Source organism: Amblyomma americanum, chromosome 1, assembly GCF_052857255.1.
Source record: "Amblyomma americanum isolate KBUSLIRL-KWMA chromosome 1, ASM5285725v1, whole genome shotgun sequence".
Classification (NCBI taxonomy): domain Eukaryota; kingdom Metazoa; phylum Arthropoda; class Arachnida; order Ixodida; family Ixodidae; genus Amblyomma; species Amblyomma americanum.
The window spans coordinates 272,081,605-272,102,293 of record NC_135497.1 but is presented as its reverse complement, the minus strand read 5'-3'; the positions used below and the strand labels follow the sequence as shown (position 1 = coordinate 272,102,293).

Genomic DNA, 20,689 nt, shown 5'->3' with positions numbered 1-20,689 from the left:
CAATCGCATTACCGCAGTTTCTGGGCGCACGTAGGCGAATAAATGCCGGATAGTTTTGGGATTTCTATTTCTATCAGTGAAATAGCAACAGTACTCACACCTGCGTGGGCACTGCCTGCCAGTTTTCTTTTAATTGCCGCCGGGTACCCACCGGTGACACAATGGGTACAAGCTTTTGCCTGCCTGGTGCTCGGCTTATTTAGGGTGAAATGCTTGAGAAATGGGTTTTCGACCCCACCTTGAGTAGAAGAAAAAACCGTGTGCCATGACGCTCTTTGGCCACAGACGCCCTTGCGCCATAAAAGTTCATCACCATCACTTTTAAGCCATCCCGAAAATCGCACTAGAGACGGATGAATGAAAGTTACGTTGTTATTAAATTGTCATGTGAAGCATAAGCCCTGCTCGCGCTTGACGTTCGTTTGAGACTCGTGATCTCGTTCCGATGCATACTTAATAGCACGAAAGGTCAGTTATAACGAAGAAAAACAACACGGGCGCAACCCACCATTACGCATCTGGTCGTGCTTTACGATCGCCGTCACCCAAACGTTCGCTTCGCATCGCATTCAGGTCTTTAGGCAACACCAGTCTTGGCGTAACGGGTGCGTTTCGTTATCGCTCTAACGCAGGATAACACCGTAGCCGATTGCCCTCCGCACCCCCGTCCCTGTATGTGTAGCATCAATTGCAGTTTCAACTAAACCCAGCAAGGCCGCTGCGTCCCCGCCGATGATGTCTGAAATAATGCAAACATGGATTTACTGATCTTTCGCTTACGGTGTTGTCGCGAAATGACTGGCAGATGCACATTTCGCCCGCACCGTATCATCCTGGTGTTAGGTGGCAGCAGCGACATAACAGCGATTTGAAGCCCCGTGTAAGTACGTTTGCGGAGAGGCTGCCAGCGTTCGCTCCGGTTGTAACTTGAGGGTCTTCCCGACGCGTTCGACACGGACTGCCGCAGGTATACGGACAGGCTCCGGCGGCCTGGTCGCCCCGCTGCGGCGATTCCCCGCGAGTTCAGGCTGGCCGGGGTCACGGCGCCAGGGTAGCGCCCTTGCTGCCCCTGGCGCACTGTGGGCCCCAGACTGCGGCAGGCACCTTTCGCGTACACTCCGTATACACGCAGCCACCTCCCCCGCCTCCTCTGTCTGTCTTTCTTGTTCTCGTGAATCCTCCGCGGGCCGGCGCGGCAGGCGAGGCCGTCTCCCGCCCGGTCTAAACATAGGCCCGCTGGATTTAAACCAGACGCTTTCTGCGCCTTTGTGCGCGGCCGCTCTCCTCCGAGCAGCGTGGCTTGCGGAGGCGGCCGCCGCGCGCCCGACGAGCGAGCCGGCGCGTCCAGATTCCGGCTTTGTTGCTGCTTTCGCGCCCTCCGCGTGTGTCTAAGCCCTTGCTTAACCTACTTTCTCGGACTCGTGCTGCTCCTCTTCGTCCGCTGTCACGGCACGCTCCAGGTGAGGCGGCGCCCTGCGAGAGGAGAGAGAGATGCAATGAGCAGCGCCCAATATAGTTTTGGGAATTGGGAATCGGAGGGAATCTCGCCAAGTGGCTGCTGCAGGTATGCGCGTGCCGGGCCGAATAAGTAGAAAACACGGAAACACGCGCGAGCCTGTCACGTCGACGCTGGGGACATTTCTCCCGTCAGCTCGAAAATGAAGACAGGGAAGAGGTGCTCGGAAAGGAGACAAGCAACAGACGACGCTGAAGGCGTTCGCGAACGGATATTTATATTTGCTGAGGTATATATACGCTCGCGGAACTGCCAGATTTTTCGTTTCCGCGCGGCTGCGAGCCGGAGTGGCGCGGGCTCCTTTCCGCAGCGAAGGGCAATGCACGCAAAACCAGCAAAAAAGACGTCGGAGGTGACTTCAAGCGAGCTGGAAACAGTCGCTGCTCCTCGTTGGACTTATGCGGGACTTATTCACTTTTTTTTTTAGACTCGGTCCGCTGTCTTGTAAGCTCACGCATTACACGCCCGCTTCAGTACTATCGATAAAGAGCGTAGCGTGACATGCACCATTCCCGAGTTGCTGGAAACGCAAGCGGCTGGCTTGTCGGTCTGCTTTAGAAGCCGCCGGGCGCTTTGCGCACTATGAGAAAATACGCTGACGTGCGTGTTTTTCCTTTCCCCAGTTAAGGCATTATGCTTGTCAGCTTGAAGGCCTGGCTTGTAACACGTAATGATAGCGGCAGCGAAATGCTATTTTTGCCTCTTGGCATACACTTCAAAAGCAATGTTGTGTCCGCTATATACAAGCTTAGGCAAGCGTTGCCATCGCTGTCCGTACTGTTCGATGGGCGGACATGAAAATCACAACTCTAGCCGACGTCGTCTGAGGTCAAATCGGCCTCTTCATACCACTTCGGTGTAGGCCAAAACAGACGAACGTACGACTTATGTTTGCTGCACGACGTGAAGAAATACGAATGGATCGGGATAAAAGACTGCGTCATTGCGCTTGGTAGTGCAATAATGGACTCGATATTTAAAACAAGTATTGTGTGCATACATTGGCCTTGGTATAACGTGATTAGAGGGTCGTGCAAGTTTGAACACGCTTCAAACAGCGGAATAATTACAAAACCTATTTAAAGACTACCAGCGCTACCATATAGCTCCAAAATCCATTTTCAAATCTTTCGTTTGTATCCCCCCCCCCCCCCGTTTTTTTTTCAGCTACGAAAGTTTGAGAAAGCTGCTCAGCTGTATCATGTCCTGTGCTGCCCATAGCCTCAGCCTGCCCACAGCTGTGCATGCACAGAACTATGCTATTTGTAACCATGGCCTTGTTTGAAATCTCCAAAGCAAATCAGAATAGAGCACCTTTCCTGCATCGATTTCTCCAGCGATGTTGCCTCGCACTTCCATCTCCTAGCCATCCTTTGTTAGCTGGGTTGGTAAGCAGGGCGCGGACATGATGGGGCGGTGGCTTCGGTTTCGAGCCGCGGAGCCCGGACCAGGTGGTTTGGGAGAACTAAGGATACGCACCACAAGAGATAAATCGGCGGGAGAACAAGAATGCAGTGGACTGCATTTGTCTGTCTCTACCAAGTTATGAACAGCGGCGTACCAGTAACCCCAAAACTGGATGCATGTAAGCGCCGTATCCTATACCACAACTCACCCATGGGGTCGAAGCTTGGAGGCTAATAAAAAGGCTAGAAAAGAGGCTAAGAGCAGCGAGCGACAGAAATAAAAATGGCAGGTGAAGCAACAACAGACAGAAGGAACGTTGAGTGTACCAGAAAGCAAACACGAATTAAAGATATACTTGAGCGGAAATTTAAAAAGAGAAAATGGATAAGTGAAAGACATGTAATGCGCGGAATTGACAACCGAAGATCAGTTAAAATGCCTCACTAAATACAAAACAATGAAAAACGCAGTCGGGCTTGTCCAAGATTCAAATGGAGTGAGGAGCTGATAAAATTTGCTAAGCCATGGGTTAACTGCTGTCAAAGATAACTGAAGGCCGTTAAGAGAGGCCTATGTCCTGCAGGGGGCTCAACCTTTAGTCCCGTGATGATGATGATGATGAAAAGCCTCAGTTTGTAGTCGCAAGGTCGTACACATGCAGACGTTCACTGCAATCGCACCCTCGCTGCAAGACTGTTTTTCAGAAATCCCGGACACTACTACGCTTTCACTTTGGAGACGCACAGACTACTAAGTAGGCCAAAACAAGAGGTCAGCTCATCACGATTAATACCCACCAAGGGCACCCCGCACTTTTATAGCATGCGTCCAGCGTATAGTCCATCTGGTCCCTCGAGTAGGGGCGTATCACATCACTCCAGATCCGGCCGCTCAGAATGGGCGTCGCAGATACACGGGCGGACCGCGCAGGATGCGACGTTTCCGCACAGTTATTTTGGCGGCCTCTCGTGTGCGTGCCCCGCTATGTCTACGGGCCCAGCGAGCAAGCAGCAGCAGCAGCAGCGGGAAGCGAGGACACAACGCTGCTTTTGAGGCGCCATCCCGGCGCGCGTATGAAGGCGAGCTCTCTCACCTCCGCGTAGCCGCGACCTCAAGCGCGGCGGCAGCGTCTGTCCCGCCAAGACGCTTATACACCGGGCGTCTCGCCTCTACCCAACCCACCCTGTATTTTTTTTTCCTTCCCATTTCCTCCCCATCTTTTCTTTACGATCCCCGCGTCTCTTTTTGTCGTCGTCGCGAGCGGCGCTCGCCGCCAGAACCGGAGCAAGACGGACGTCTTTGCGGAGCGGATTTGCGCTTTCTTTTCTCGGGCGTCCCTTTCGCGCGGAAGCAGTCGGACGCGCGTGGCATTTGCAAAAAGAGACGCTCTTCTCCCCGAGTCCGGCGCACGAAGCGCCCGCGGGACGTCCCGTGAACGCGAGGTGACCGCTGAATGCGCCGCACGCCGCTCCCTTTTTGCACGCTCGGATCCCGTCTGATTTATAGCCCTGGCCTCTAGGCTTTCCGGCGTTTAACCGTTAGCAAAAAGGCGCGCTTCTTTTCTCATTTGTTTATGCGCTATACATCAGTGAATGTTGGCATTTTGTTTCGGGTAATTAGATGCAAAAAGAAAAAAAATGAAGATACGTTCACATTCGATGAAGAAAAGAAGAAAAAAAAACGTTTTCACTCCAGTCAACCTGTTTGAAGGAAGAAAAAGTTTAACTTTTACATACGTTTGTCGCATCTCTAACTACAACGTTTCGACGCGTAGTTGCATATATAAATTTTTGCTCTAACCTGTGCAGGGCTATTAGTGTTATTCTGCTGATCACAAAAGGTAGGAAACATTCTGATAAATATTTGTGCAGAAGAGTCTGGCAGGACGCAATAAAAATTAGAGATCTCCGTTAGCCGCTTCTTTAACGGCCTGATGTCTCACTTTGAGAGTCCTTTACACCTTCTTCTTTTGAGATACGGTGGGAAAGAACCCACCCTGGTGGTCCGACTTGCCGAGCAAACCACAGGGTCGTAGACAGCCACCAGTGATGCGAATTTGAAGTTTCATTTTTTTTCGCCAACCACTGTCCCGTAGATATGGAAGGTGGTTCATTTCCTTTGGGCGGTCATTCACAGTTAACGCCAGTTATATACATCAGTCGTCTAAACTAAAAGGAAATGAAGAAAGGATGCCGTAATAGAGATGGCTGCGTAAACTTCAAGCAAGGACGTGAATGCACAATGTGCGCAAGGAATGTGAGCACAAATACACTGACCGCGTTTGCATTAAGTGGGCCACGGGCGTTTGCCTCGATTACTGCGCCATCACAACTTCCCTCGCTGCGCCTTCAAAGGAGAGAGAGTTGATTCCACGATAAATGTTTTGTTCGTAAGCAAGGCTGGAGTTGCACAGTTGCCTGATGCACGAGAATTTCTCGTTATTTTCTGGAAACTTGCCCAAACGTATTTTTCTGTGCTTATGCCAATCCAGCAGCACGTTGTGACTGTACGCTGCGGTAGTGCGGAGATCCTTTAGACTGCGCGGTAAAACAATCGACTTAGCTGTCCAAATTCTGATGTGCAAAACTGTTTTCTTAAAAGAACACTGAGGAAAAATAGGAGTTGGCCTGTATCGATATGGTTCGACGTTATCATGCACTTATTTATTTTCACATAGTGTAGCCCAGGTGGGGCTATAGCAAGAGTGGAGATTATACAATACAATGCAAAAACATACAGAGAATACAGCTCGAAAGAAATACAGCAGCAAAAGTTAGGCACGATGACAATGTGCGGACAAAAATTTGTTTAATGGGAGCGAACGGTTGGTGCCCGGTATTGAATCACGAGGAGACCACTCTCACTGAAAACGGGGCTCTTATAAGCTACAAAGGACGCAGAAAAAAAAGAAATAAAGATGTCGCTACCACCGGCCAATTTCGCGAGCAAAATGCGTACGTCGACACCGTTTTTTTTTTTCGCGGATCTCAGAGGCTACGCTACACCGCCATTCACATCAAAACTGTGGCATCCCGTCCTTTTCGGTAAGAATGTTACGGGTTTGAATCAACTGGCGGCAAGATTTTTATATTCAATTTTCTCGGCGATAAATGTGTCTTTTGCGGCTGGACAAACGTCAACATAGCCAGAGAGAGCCAGGGAATCAATTTTTACTGATAACAATAATTGCATGGAATAGTCCTCAGTGTACCTTCAACCTACAGTTAGGTCGGCTTCACAAGAAGGCAACAGATGACAGGTGGCCACACGCGTCGGGTGTGTGTGATTCTTTAGCACTGTGTATGGGTGGTTTGTCACGTTAATAATAATAATAATAATAATTGGTTTTTGGGGAAAGGAAATGGAGCAGTATCTGTCTCATATATCGTTGGACACCTGAACCGCGCCATAAGGGAAGGGATAAAGGAAGGAGTGAAAGAAGAAAGGAAGAAGAGGTGCCGTAGTGGAGGGCTCCGGAATAATTTCGACCACCTGGGGATCTTTAACGTGCACTGACATCGCACAGTACACGGGCGCCTTAGCGTTTTTCCTCCATAAAAACGCAGCCGCCGCGGTCGGGTTCGAACCCGGGAACTCCGGATCAGTAGTCGAGCGCCCTAACCACTGAGCCACCGCGGCGGGGCTCACGTTAACCGTCAGTTTATGGTCGCCCGGTGGATATAGTTGCGGTATCAGACGGGATTCCGCCGTTACCCATACTCCTCTCCACCAACGTCGCGGGCCTGGTTTGCCTCGGACCAGCTGACGAACCAGCTGGTCTCGGTGAATCTGGCACAGGATACCCTCGACGCTGAACGCTGCGTTGCAGTAAAGTTCTTTCTCTCAAATGCAAATTCGCTGCGGTGTTGTGGTACCACCACCTAGGACACACGTAAGCCTACAAAATCAGCCCATCGAAAGGCACCTCCGTTTAAGTACTGTACCAACACCGGCTACTGTTTCCAGACATTGCTTTCCGTCGCGAGGTGTAGAGGACTTGCACTGACGTCATAGCGGCCGCCACGCGTGTTCGCAAAACAGGAACACGCTCAAAACGTACACGCCTATGTAACCCGCTTATCGCCACGTGATCTGAATGTCCTCTGGCGCAGCTATTGGTGGGCCACCTCCGTGGCGCCTTTGACGTCAAGTGCAAGTCATCGGTAGTACACGTGCAGCGAAAAAGACGAACATGGTGGTCTGGGACAAGCGGTAACGCAAAACCAAGGGGGAAAAATTCCGTTGAGCCTTACTGCGCTGATGGAGCGAAATAGCGCGCTTACCTTGAACGGCACGTTAAATCGTATCCTTGACAGTTCGCCAATCGTTCCCACTGTTAAGTCACATAGTATAACAGACGAAAGAGACAAACAGCTTCCCCCGTACACGCGTCGATTACACCTTTCCAGAGCACGCTCACTGAACACGAAGGGCCGCGTGGGGGTCGCTATCGGCTTATCTGCCATCTGTCATTCCGCGACAGCGTGTGACGAGGGTGTGCCCGAAACGAACGACTCCGGGCAAGCGCGCCGAGTGCATGTCAGCGGCGCCGATTGCGAACGACGATGATTTCACGCGGCCAGTGCGCGCACGGTTTCTTGCGCGGCGGCCTAGCGGGTTTATCGCGATTCATTGGGATTAGGCTGGATTAAGTAGGCTGCCTCGACCTCCGTGTCTTAGTCAACGCCGGCGACCGACCGGCGTGAATATCAAAGCGAAGCGGAATGTTGTCAAGGAGCATGATCGGTGGCTACCGTGCTCCCGTCGTAGCCACGGCCGCGCTATTCCCTGAGCTGACAACCTTCACGCACTTAGCGACGGTACCAACGTGGCTACCGCGCCGTGGCGGTTAAGACCAGTCCGACCTTTGTAGAGCGGCCTTAAAAAAATAAAAAAAAACTAGGGACTATTTTGTGGAAACAAGTATTGTGTGGAAACAAGACGTTCATTCGTACGCAAGTATGGCCTATCAAATCAAAGTATCAAAGTACGGCATATCAAATGTTTAATTACACCTCGCGAGCGTCGCCCGAGCGGTCAATCGCAGCCATGTAAACGAAACAGGTAAGCACCGGTGAGCCCCATCCTTGCGCGAGTGTCGTCTGCTGTGCTCCTCTCCCGAGCACGGCACAGGTCCTGCTGCCGCTTTTCTTCGACGGTCCCGCTCCTTTCGCCGCCGGAGATGGGGCGCGGGCCGCATTTTCTGGCAATTATCCACGGATCTTCTGCTCCTTCTATGATTTTTTTTTATGTATGCGACGATGTACAACGAAATCACCCGCCTCGCAGATTTGCTAGCTCTTACGCAAAAGGTTTTGCGGGAGACCTGATATCCCAGATTATAACCAACAAGGAATAGTGAATTATTTATGCAACAATGATGACGATTGTGGTGGATTTTTATGGCGCAAGGGCATGTGCGGCCAAAGAGCGCTATGGCACAGGGTAATTTTTCATGGCACAAGGTGGGGTCAGAGACCCATTTCCCAAGCATTTCACCCTGAATAAGCCGAGCACCAGGCCAGGGGAAACTTGTACCCATTGTATCACCGGTGGGTACCCGGCGGCACTGGAGATCGAACCCCGCACCTCCCGCGCGCGAGGCGGATGCTCAAACCACAAGACCACCGCTGCGGTGTTATGCGATAATGAGTAAGATAATCGGTGGGCTAGCTATAGCGGAGACAGCAGCTGTGAAATTCAGTCTGCAATTCGCAATAGCTGATTAGTGACATGGGTAATAAGGCCGCGGTAAGTGCTTGCCAATCGTTCCTTAATAACAGTAGATGCGCTCATTGTGGGCTTTACAGTGCTGTGAAACCGGGACGCGAAGGTCAAGTGCACTGCATGCGACTCGTCCAGAAGTAAATTGCAAAATCTGAATTGCGAAGTTTAACGTCCCGAAGCGACACGTGGGCTATGAGGGACGCCACACCGAAGGGCGCCGGATTAACTCCGACCACCTGGGGTTCTCGAACGTGCGCTGACATTGCACAAGCACAGGGGCGATTTTGTATGTCGCCGCCGTAGAAATACGGCCGCCGCGGCCGGGATCGATCCCAAGACCGTGAGATCAGGAGCCGAACGCCTAAGCCACTGAGCCATCGCGGTGCGTTTTGCCGAGAACTCGGTATCAATCGGGAGCCCGCGCATCGCGTGCGCGAACACAGAAGGGATGCGAGCCACGGCCTGATAGCGTTGCGGACAAAGCCGCGCTCTTCGTCCGTTCCGCAGGGCATTTAACTGTGACCTCACTCTAATGTAATGGCTACTCATAACAATCAATTATTTCAACTCGCTTAAATCGACCATCAGGTTTATTAACTGGTGCTGTGATTCCGTCAACGTCTAGTGCAGTAAAAAGAAATCCTTTAAATCGAACTTCGCACAACTGGAACAAATTTTCTTTCGGTATTTCTTGAGTTACCTGGTGCATATATATTATTCCTCTATGTAGTCATTGTGACCTGGAACTGAGTTTTTGCAAACAGCTATCTCCATCTAGCTACACTACTTTGTAACCACCGTATTTAAATTTACGTTTTTTTTATCAATTACAAACACGTGTAAGGACAGGAGTAAGCCGTCGTAACCATGAACACCATCGGCAGCCATGTTAATTGTGCCCACTGCGGACCGAAAGTCTCTTCGTGGAGCGCTGACTATCAACCGACGTTTATTGACAGACGCAGGAGTGTTTACAGGCGGGATAAACAAAGGAATAACATAACTACGTGTCAAGCTACGAGCCATAACGGCAAAAAACACGAAAGAAAGAAAGAAAGAAAGAAAGAAAGAAAGAAAGAAAGAAAGAAAGAAAGAAAGAAAGAAAGAAAGAAAGAAGGAAAGAAAGAAAGAAAGAAAGAAATAGGAAGAAAGAAAGAAGGTATCTCAACGGCAGTGATGTGCCGTTCTGCAACCAAAAAATTCCTCACTGAGACCCAAGCAATCCAAATTTTGGGCACTTTTTTCCTTGAGCAGTTTGGAAGATCTCTGTATCTGCCCGTGCTATTTTACAGAACTGCTTTGTTCTTCATTAAACCCTGCCGTTGGTCGCGATTAATGGAGGCCAAAATGCAGGAATTTGCCAAGTGCTAAGCGTTGCGCTCGTTTGTATATTCTTTTCCGTGCTCTACCATATACGTGTTTCAAGCAAGGGTGACCCACGAGAAAATTTCACCCTCATAAGCCTGCGTGTTAAAAGAAAGAGTTGTTAAGAATCCAGTTTCAAGCTTCATTCAACCAGGATGCATTTCTTAATTGAGGGAAAAAAAGGACAAGCTCGTTTATGATTAGCGTGAATTGATATCATGCGTGGCTTTTAGAGCTGAGGCCAGCTCAACATGAACGCCGTACTTACTCTCGAATTGGTCGATCCGTTCTTCGGGCAACACCCTAACTTCGGGAACGGAAGAAAAAAAATAACGTTGAGGTTGCAATGTGCTATAGGTCGCCAACCGAAAGTTCTCAGCTGCCAACATGTTACTGAGGCGACCGGCATAGCATAGCGCATATCACCGATGCAGCGGCGAAGTGAGAAACGCGTCACTGGAGAGAGCCCTGTATTTGCGCCCATCGCGAAGACGAGCGTGAAGACATAATATGTAGATGAGTGCGAGAGAAGACGAAAGATAAAACTGCCGCTTCTTTTTCTTCTCGTTTTATTATATTTGGCCGATTACCTACACGTCTGCACTCTCACCGATGTAGTACATTAACAGCAGTAATTAATTTTTCAAACCAGTTTGTAATATATTTGGCAGAAAAAAATTCCTTCATTATCCCTGCTAATTTTCAATGTTCCCTGAATACTAATGAAGATTATCTTTTCCCTTTAAGCCTAAGCGACTGAAAATTCCTTGAAAACGATAAAATTCCCATAATAGAACTACACTCTGCCTACACGTGATAGTCAGCGCCAGTGTAATCTATAATCGGATGCAACTCAAAGAACGAAGGGGCAGATGCCCCTCAAAGGGGGTCATCCAGCCAATAGCGTTGACTTATTCTCATGACATTGTGGTTAATCATCTTGGACCTGATAGCATGACATCCCAGGGGGTGGCAGATGAAGAAGATTAACCACGGCTTAGTCTGATTAACCTGGGCGTCATGAAAATCGGTCGACGCCATTGAATGGAGGGCCTCCTTTGGGGGTCGTCTGCTGCTTCGTTCTTGAGTTGTATCCGACTATAGTCTGGTCCGCGTCTCGGGGATGTTTTCCTTCGCCTAAGACCCAAGAACCAACAAGCCGGTAAAAGCCTCCTTTTGAAAGGCTCTCCTAGTTCCCTCCAGATGCCTCTGTTCTGCGACAGCTTCATCCTCCCCTTCTCCTCGAGATACAACTTATCTCTTCCTGTACCTTCCTCCGGCTCTCCATCCGCCCCATGCTTAGCCTGCCCTTCCTAATGGATGTTTGAAAACTAAACATTTTGACAGATTTACCTGTCTGGTTGCGTTTGAAGACATAATAAACTGCACATCTCCAACCAAAAATGTTAACTTTAACTTTAACAATATCAACCACACAACCGGAAACCCGCCCCCAGTATATGCCCAGGGACACCGCTCTTCAACGCAACGAAAAAAAGTCGCCACTCAGCACCTCCCTGCAGTGCGCCAGCGTGACTAACAGCCTAAAACCCCTCCCCCTCCCCCGCGTCTTGCGCGTCACAGCTGTCGTTCCTTTGACCCCCCTCCCCTCCATACTTAAAAGACGCTAGCTACTGCCCTCGGTCACTCCTGATGAAGGAGCTGAGTCGGCTTCGAAACGTTGGGTTAAAGTTAACATTTTTGGTTGGAGATGTGCAGTTTATTAATAGTGGATGTTTACCCTATGCACCAGAAGTTTTGACGTCGGATCGAATAACATAGCTGCTCAGTGCTTGCCGCATTGTATAAAGTCAACACGCTAGTGCTCATGAGAAAGAAGTTGGCGCTTGTAGTCTTTTCTGAGGTGCTTTCGTCAGCACCGTGTAAAATAGTTCTAGCGATAATTACTTCGTCCGCGGGAAAGGCGCACTACGTGTTCGTTGCGTACAAAGTTGCTGCACGAAACAACAGTCATGAAATGAGCACGTCGCCCAACAAGTGTCCATAACAAAAATCAATTAGCATTTTACTGTTAGAAAAAAGTACACCTTAATTCACATCACAGAAAAAGGAGGCAGCTCGACAACACCGAAATTCCACGTAGGAATTTGCTTTTTGCTGAGCAAAACGCCGGCAGTAAAATACGCTAAACTGAGTCTCGGGACACGTTATGTGCGGGCGGCTTGTTTGCCTTGCGTTACAGCGCGACTGTCAAAGCCTTTCGTAATTGTCCCCACTAGCAGCCAACTTCGATCGGCTGGAAAACAAAGGAAGAGGAATCTGTGCACTTAATGTAACTCTAGTCGATAACATATAAAAAAAGGCAGTTACTGTGTCTTCAATCACAAAAAGCAATTATCGTTTATAAGCAGTCATCTACCGGCTTCGCACATGAATTGACAGCTTCTTTTAAAAAGTAACCCGGCAGTGGGCGGGCGGCTTACGTTCTGATGATTGGAGTAAGATTTGTATCGACAACGTACGCTTCCCTTCTACACGTCGTCACATGTTCGCACAATATTACAGCTGCTCACCAAAACGTTGCCTTTTCTCCTTCGAGCGTCTTTTTTTTTTTTTCACCTCGCTGTGCACCCTTCGTCGAACGAGTTGTCCAAGTTCGCGCTCCTCGTTCTAGGCTTTGACGAACCACACTGGCGTAAATCGACTGCGACTTTCCTTAACATCGCTGTACATCGCGCCGAGCGTGCCGTCAGAAGCGTCGTACGGTTACTCTTGATAAAAAAAAAAACCCTTTAATTATATGCACCTTTTTTTTCTTCCGTGACATCTTCATTTCACTCATGAATAAGACATGAAGAAGAGCAACGTGCGTACGGCTGGGCAAGAATTGCACCCGGGAGTGAAGACGCACTGAAGAATGCGTACGACGCGAGGTGTAGTTAGTTCACAGGGAGCTCTGCAACGCACGCTGTCCGCCTCTTGTCGCCCAAATGAACGAAGACTGCGAGCTCCGGCTGTGCTATCGAATCAAATGAATCAAATGAATCGAAAACAAATGAATCGTGCTGATCCGTGTCTGCAAAGTAACAGTGCTTGTGGGAGGAACGAAATTTCGCGGAACCCCTGCTGTCTGCAGTTCCGACGATATGCGTTTCTGCGCCTCATGTTCGCATTTTTTTTCTTTTTTGTAGCCTAACGATTTTTGCGCGACTGAACAAAAATTTAATTGAGCCGCAATTTAACACGCATGCTCAGAAACACTTCAGTGGGAGCTTGTTTTTTGCCAGGTATACACCGGCTGTTTCACCATACGTGAAAGAGAATTTTTAAACATTGGGTTTTTCAGATACAGAGATGGCTTCTGCGGCGTTGCATACTATACCACTGTTTGTGAACGTCGAAAAAAAAAACAGGTGAATCATGTTAACTAATTAGTTAAATAACTAATCTGTGTTAACTTCTATGACATTTAGGTGCCTGGTATAGAAACTGGAGATTCGTAGCCGGCCGTTAGTGATAGCCATATCATTTTTTAGAATTCCGAAAACGCAATTACTCATGTCGCTATGGCACAAAAAAAAAAAAAATGCCGAGGCGCGCCTGTTTCGAAAAGCGCGCGTGAAGGGACGCCCATCAGTAGACATCCCGTCTTCATCCTGTGTGGGATGCGGCAAAGAACAGCGGGACCGAAGTGAGGGTATTCAGGGTAGCGCGGGTGGCACAAAGTAGCGCTCTTGGCACGTGCACCAAGGAGTGACGTGTAATGGTGGGCGTGGCTTCGCATTCCTCAAGGAAACGCACTTTTTCGAAAAAGGCATCGGACGTCAGCAATTTGTTATGCCACAGTGTAGAAGTTAATTGCATTGTGGAAATTCTAAACAGTGATATATGGCTTGTAGTTTAGGGGCTTAAAATTGCAAAGCGACTCAGGCTATGAGGGACGCCGTAGTGAAGGGCTCCGGAAATTTCGAACATCTGGGGCTCTTTAACGTGCACTGACATCGCACAGTACACGGGCCTCTAGAATTTCGCCTCCATCGAAATTCGACCGCCGCGGTCGGGATCGAACCCGGGTCTTTCGGGTCAGCATCCGAGCACCATGTATCACTGAGCCACTGCGGCGGCTATATGGCTATTAGTAACGACCGGCTAAAAATTGCTGGTTGCAACTAAGGGCCCAACTACAACAGTTTAAATGGTAATTATTACAAATTAGTTAACCAGTCTAATAGTTAACATGTTTCACCTCTTCTGTCATGTCCGCTAACACTGGTATTACAGTGCCGCACAAGCCACCTCTATAGCTCGACAAGCCTACGCTTAAAAATTATGGTTCTCCTCCCTTGAAGCAGCTTGCTTACAGCCCTAGAATTCTGCTAACCCAGAAACACCGCGCCGCCACCACTTGATGGGCCCATTGACTAGAGGCGTCACACACTGATGAAGAGACTCGCACTAACGTTTCGCAGTAAAATTTCATGCTTCAGTTTTTTTTCAACAGAGCGGATAGCCTGCAAGTGATTTCGTTGCGCTCACCGCCAAAGAAAATACACTCCAGTATCCCCTTTATTTTTTCCTTTTCCGTCTTTCATATCCAATTCGTCTCAGAACTAAGGTACGAAACTCGTGCATCATCCCCGTAGTAGTGGATATACTTTAAGTGGAAGCGAAATACAAAGGCGCACTGAGCTACAGGATCGTTAATTTGCAGCTTGTTTCAGACCCTGTAGGTTAGGGGGATAGGGGAATAGCGGGGCGCCAGTGCGCATGCGCAGGACAATAACTAGTGGGGGCGTTATTGTAGTGCGCATGCGCGCTGGCAACTCGCTTTTCCGCTATGCCGCTAATCGATAGGGTCCCCCTATTCTAAAACGTCTTAATGAACTTGCAACGCTAAGATCGAAATCACGGACATCCCCCGCTGTAGGATTATGCTTTCGCCGGTATCGTTGACGAGGCCCTCGTCCGAGGAGCATTTTTTCTCTCTTCGCGGCTTTCCCGTTCCTCTGAGCACGGCCATTTTGCCGGAAGGCACAGATGTACAGTACTCACGGATTGAAATAGGACATTCGGAGCGCTAGCCTTGCAGTGCCACGCAGGCATGTGGTAAACCACAGGCCGGCTCATTGGCTACTGGAAGGAACAATTCTGCTTTGTAGATGTTCTCCCTCTCGCGCCATACCACAATGCACCACCTTGGTTCCATGAGCGTCTACGGGCGGCGCTCCATGAAGCGACGGCCACGCGCTCCGAATGTCCTATTTCAATCCGTGAGTACTGTACACACGAAGCGATTCGCACAACGTCGCAGGCGAAGGCCACACAGTACACATTGGATGCTAGACTAATATACACAACACCAATTTGTCTTATTTTACGCTGGCGGCCGCATGCGGCAAACAATTGGGGCGTTTTTTTTTTCCTTCAGATTCTATTTTCAAATATGTTCACTTGTCACCTCGGGCTACAGATGGGGCCAGCAATTTCATTTTACTTTTATGACGCTACTAACGGCATTCATGTTCCACAGAAACACGAAAAGAGTGCTTTAGGAGCACTTAGACTCCGCACATGGACGTGCGTATTAGTAGCGTCGTTATACTGTTACCGCTGCGAAGATGCTGCTTGCGGTATTGTGACGATATCTTTGCACAGTTCTCCAAGGAACCTTGGGGCACGATATGGACGGGTGTGCTTGCAGCTCACCGAACATCGTCAGAATGTTCTGGGCAGGTGCGGAGAGCGAGTCCACTCGCTTCGGCAAACACTCCCCGGGCGTCGTAAATCAGCAACAGCCGATAGATGTGGTACGTGACATCGTAAAGTAGAAACTCTACACTCTGCATGCTGCGGTATAAAATCGCGGCCGCTGCTCAACGTTTCCGGACACCACCTGTTAAAGCTTGAAAGGAAGAGATTCTCTCGGAATTCGGTGTAGGCGTTGCTAACGACTCGGACGTTGAACCAGAAAGAACGTTCGAACCTGAGCAAGTTATATGCACCAGGGTATACTCAGCAGATCTGTTTTGGCGACATAGACGCCGCCGCGTATTATGCGGACGCTGCGCTCTTGGTTATGCTTTGACACACAAAATTAAGGGTGCAGCTGGCGCCGACTTGGTCATGCCAGAGGTCGCAGAGTAGAGGGACAACACAACCCGACTTCTCGCTTCGCTCGAGGCGAATACGTGATAACGATTGCTGCACCCCTCTCTCTCTCTCTCTCTCTCTCTTGCCCCTAGCTTAATGTGAATCTGTGCTTAATACACGCGTCGCCTTGACTGGCAGATTTCGAAAGTAAACCGCTTGCGTGGACACCCAATTTTTTCTCGCGGATCACAGAGGCTACGCTACATCGCCATTTATTTCAAAACGGCGACAGTCCTTCTCGATGTGGATGTCGCGAGTCTTAATCGAGCGGCGGGAACATTCTTGAATTTAATTCTGTCAGCCTTAATCGTTTTTCTTTTATTTTCTTCCGGACAAACGTTAACATACCCGTAACGAGCCAGAAAACCAATTTTTTTTTAAATAATTAGATGGAGTTCTCCTCTGTATCCCCTTGAACTACACACCCAGGAAAGCACGCACTCAAGGACGCCTTAAAACGATCGCCGAAGTTCGTACTCAAAATGTGAACCTTTTATCCTCACCAACAAGGCGAGTGATCACACTCGATGACGACTGGCGCGCCACTCTGTACAAGCGGTCAGTTTTTATTCACATTACGGCACGCGCTCGTGCGCTTATGGCGCCGGGATGCGTGCTATCGGACAAGCAGCGCTCCTCCGGCCGAGAAGTTGCGCACTTTGCAGGCGGCGCCCGCGGAGTGCGCGGCGGTCAGAACAGCCCGACGCAGCTGGTCCGGAGCGGGAAATCCAGTTTTTTTCGCTTCGTTTAAAGAAGACGTGACCACCACCCCTTTTCCAATAATAGCAGCTCTCCCTCGACTCTCCGCGGGCGGCCGTGTATGTGTGCCTCGGTCGGCCTGACAAAGTCGTCGGCCGATATTGGCCGCCGCGCATCCGATCGGCTAAGCCAGGCACGTTGCTTCTGACGCCGCCGCCATAACCAGGCACGCTGGTCGTCGCGTTGCCGCCCCGCGCAGATACTCTAATGACCGCCGACGTCGGCCGCTATCTCTTTGTTGCTCCGGCCCCCTTCTGTTGTTCCGCGCTTCGACTGGCTGCTACTGTCGATGTTCGCCGCCGGCAAGCAGATCGAAAGCGGGGCCCGTCGGCGGCCAAACTTCGGCTGCTCTCGACAGGTAGGATCCTGCTCGTCCCTCGCGGGGAAAAGCCGAAAGCGCGTGGCGAGGAATGAGCAAAGCATAGGCCGGCATGCGGCATCACAGCGCGCGCGCGCCTCTGCAGCGACTCCCCTCCCTTTTTTTTTCAGGTGCTGTCGAAACTTGCGTTTCTGCTTGTGTTCTTGCGGAAGGAGGGGGAGGGGGGATGCTATCGCACCCTTGTGCAATGAAAGGACGTGCGTCGGCAAAGATCACACGCCGCAGTATAGACCAAAAAAATTGCGAGATAAACTTAACGAGTACCACCGTCCGTTCGTCTGCTGCGCCATGCTGAAGGCTTTTGTGTCTGGGTATACGCCTGTTGTAACGTTCTGGCGTCCTTAGAGATATTTCTCATTCAAGGGGAAAAGATACACTGTTGATAGTGTTCTGTTCTACACGGCCGTGTAAGGAACATTAAGTCATTGCAGTTTCGATAGCGAAGAAGTTTTATGTTTCGGGCAGCCAGAAAAGTCAACTTTGACTGTCGCGCATACTGACTGCTTTATCTCATGAGAAAAAAAAATGAAATAAAAGTGGGAGAAGAAAAAAGAGCCCCCGTGAGATAACTTCACAGTGACACAGAAATGGGGGAAGGAGGGAGAAAATGGCGCAAGCGTTTGATGAGTTTATGTGAGCAGTTCTGCTTAACCATTTTTTTTTTTTCAGCGTACACCTTACAATAGTGAACTCATGGACTCGTTGGCCCATGGTGAGAAACACGGCGCAAAGAACGAGTCAATGTCCTAGTTCTTCACGCTGTGTTGTCATCACGGATACGCCATACAATTACTTTCAAAAGCTATCTGAGGAATTCATTTATAACAGTGCAGTGCGACGACCACGGTATATGATTTTTGGCGTGTAAAAATTCTGCACTTGTCGTAACTGTTTGAGTATGGTCGATAATTGGGAAATTACTGGAGTGTGCCAAAGGTAACAACAATTCAGCTCAGGAACGCTTCGTATCTGACTGTGGTGATACGGTGGTTAACGCCTCGCGTTATTGAGACTGTGCACGTGAGTTCCTTGGTTCCCGCCAGTGCCGCGACCAAGTCACGTTAAGGGCCATCGTGATAGAGATAGGTAGGTGCATGTTCTCTATTTTACGATTATTTTTTTTATTTGGTTAAGAAATCTTAGTCGACTTAACTCTTGATTCCATTAAACCGGCTCTTGCACAAGAGAAGACCGCCCTAATTAAAGGACCCTAGGGCCGACTTTTCAATGCTACGGACCTGCGTAGTAGGAGAAAAATATTGTTTGTCATGGCACAGCCTCTCGAGCAGCATGTGTGCTGTACTCCAAAGCGCAAAATTAACGTGCACGTTCCGTTAACGTGTCAGTTTTCGGTGTTGTCAAAATGGGAACGCCAGCAGGTCTGAAATGGGTGGGTCTTGCCAATGGGCAGAATTGTGGATAATTTCCTCGAACATAGACATTAATCTGCCGTTCAAATCCATAAATGCACCAGTACGCCGAACAAGGAATAGTGTGAAGTCTAAGGTTGGACGAAATCTCGTCTGGTCGGGTAGTAGCGTCGCAGGAAAACACCCGAAACGTCGTTTATTGACACAAGCCTTTGGTCAGCGATTCATGTATTTTTGTTTTCCTATGAAGGAATAGTGTATAAAGGCACACATGGCTGTAAAAATGATTTTTTTTTTGTCAGCTTCAAAAGTCTTGCGATTTTTTTTTGTTTTTTCTTACTTTGAAGAGTATTGAAAGCTGAAGGACCAGTGGCTTTTTTATGCAAGTAGGGTAGTAGCCACATTCCCGTGCCAACTTAAATACCTCTGCACGAAACCTTCATTTGTTATGAGCATGTAATTACATTTTCATTCACCAACACACTAGTTTCATCCACCTAAATCAGCCGTCAACAACCAAAGCCTACGACTGAGCAGCACGAAATTCATAAGTGGGAACGACATGCCAACGTCGCTCTATTGGCACTCGACGCTAGACACGAACTGTAAAGTTGTGCCCCCCTCCCCACCATGTGCTGAAGGAGACCCTGACGGTGTTACCTTTTTAGGAACAGGCCTTCTGTGTAGGTGTACTTGAAAAACAGCTACAACTCCCGGAAAGGCACATCACAAAAGGTAAGGAAGAGTCACATCTTCTCATTGTTTTTATTTTTCGTTTCACATCTGATTGCTTTAGATGTATTGTGTCGTGTCGTAACGTACCCAAGAAAATTCATATTTTGATCCCCAGAGAACGTCGAACGAAGCAATAGCCGGTGAACAACAACAAGACTGGCCTTCTTGACGCGAACACCACCACATACCTAATGAAACAATGCTGAGTTTGTTTCGGGAAACGACTTCTCTAACAGCATTTATCTAATGCTGTTGCAAGGTACAAATCCCATCCCGTTAAAAAAGCAAACAAACAATAAAGAACCTCAACGTATCTGTTTCTTGATTTTGTTTTCGCGCTTTGCTTGGTGCACCTCATTCAATCAAGTAATACAAAAAGAATTTGGGCCAGCGATTATCCCAGCATCCATAAATCCTCTTCATTGTATAATTTACGCGAAAAATGCACCACGAAGTAAAAGAAAAGAAAACAAAAAAAGCAGCCCGTAAATCCCTGTGGAATGTGCCGCGGGGGTGTACCGTAACGGCTTTTTTTTTTATTTCTTGTGCATGTACAGTATTCATCGAAAATATACAGCCCAATGGGTTTTCTTCCAAGCCGTATAGCGGGGCTCTTTAGCACATTTGACAGTCCTAAGCTTGGGAAGGTTGAGGACTTAAGTTCCTTCCGCCTTCGTGAGATCAGGGTCCCTGCGTATGCAAGGCAAGCCGCGCTGCAGGGCTCAGAAGCAGACCCTTTGGGCTGTATACTTTTTACAAAGACTAACTCTCGCCACGTTGCTTTCTAAATGAGACTGTCGCTCTCTGAACGCTCCTATCATTTAGTTTTCTTAAACTCGACTGACATCTCTATTGCGAGCGTCCTCAAGCTGCACTCATTTTCCCCTGCGTTTTCCTTTTTCTCAATAACCTTCAGACTTCGCCGCTCAGTTTGTTCCCTGGTGAAGGAGGAAGAAAAAAACAAGCTGTCGAATTTCATTGATTTGTTCTTTATTTTACTTCAAATTGCCTATCAGAAAGGAAACCCTTACGAAACGAAATATTCATATGCAGCGTACCCAAGAAAAATTCATATTTTGAGATCTGGCGGCGAATTATCAGCAAGTGGTGAAGTCGTATTTTTGACAGCCCTACCTTAGTCGCGTATCGCTTACACGTTTCTCTCTACCGCGTACCTTGTCCGGGCGCGCACGAAATCCTCGCGGGAGTAGCGCATGCATGCGGTACGACTGGCGTGTAGCGACACTCTTTCTTTTTTTGTCTACTCCGCCTCATCTGCACTGAACGTCGGCACCATGCGTCGTGAGCTCCGCGGGGTTT

The 20,689-nt window shown here is 48.9% G+C and overlaps 1 protein-coding gene across 2 annotated transcripts in view; it reads right to left on the bottom strand.

Moving 5' to 3' along the window:
- Positions 1-20,689, bottom strand: part of LOC144115076 (protein NDNF-like) — a 178,968-nt gene that overhangs the window by 100,153 nt on the left and 58,126 nt on the right. Inside the window, exon 2 of one of the 2 annotated variants that reach the window (XM_077649215.1) lies at positions 1,410-1,473. The exons of the other annotated variant lie outside the window; for it this stretch is intronic. The gene's annotated coding sequence lies outside the window, so the exon portion shown is untranslated. The remainder of the gene's footprint in view (positions 1-1,409; positions 1,474-20,689) is intronic. 2 annotated transcript variants of the gene reach the window in all.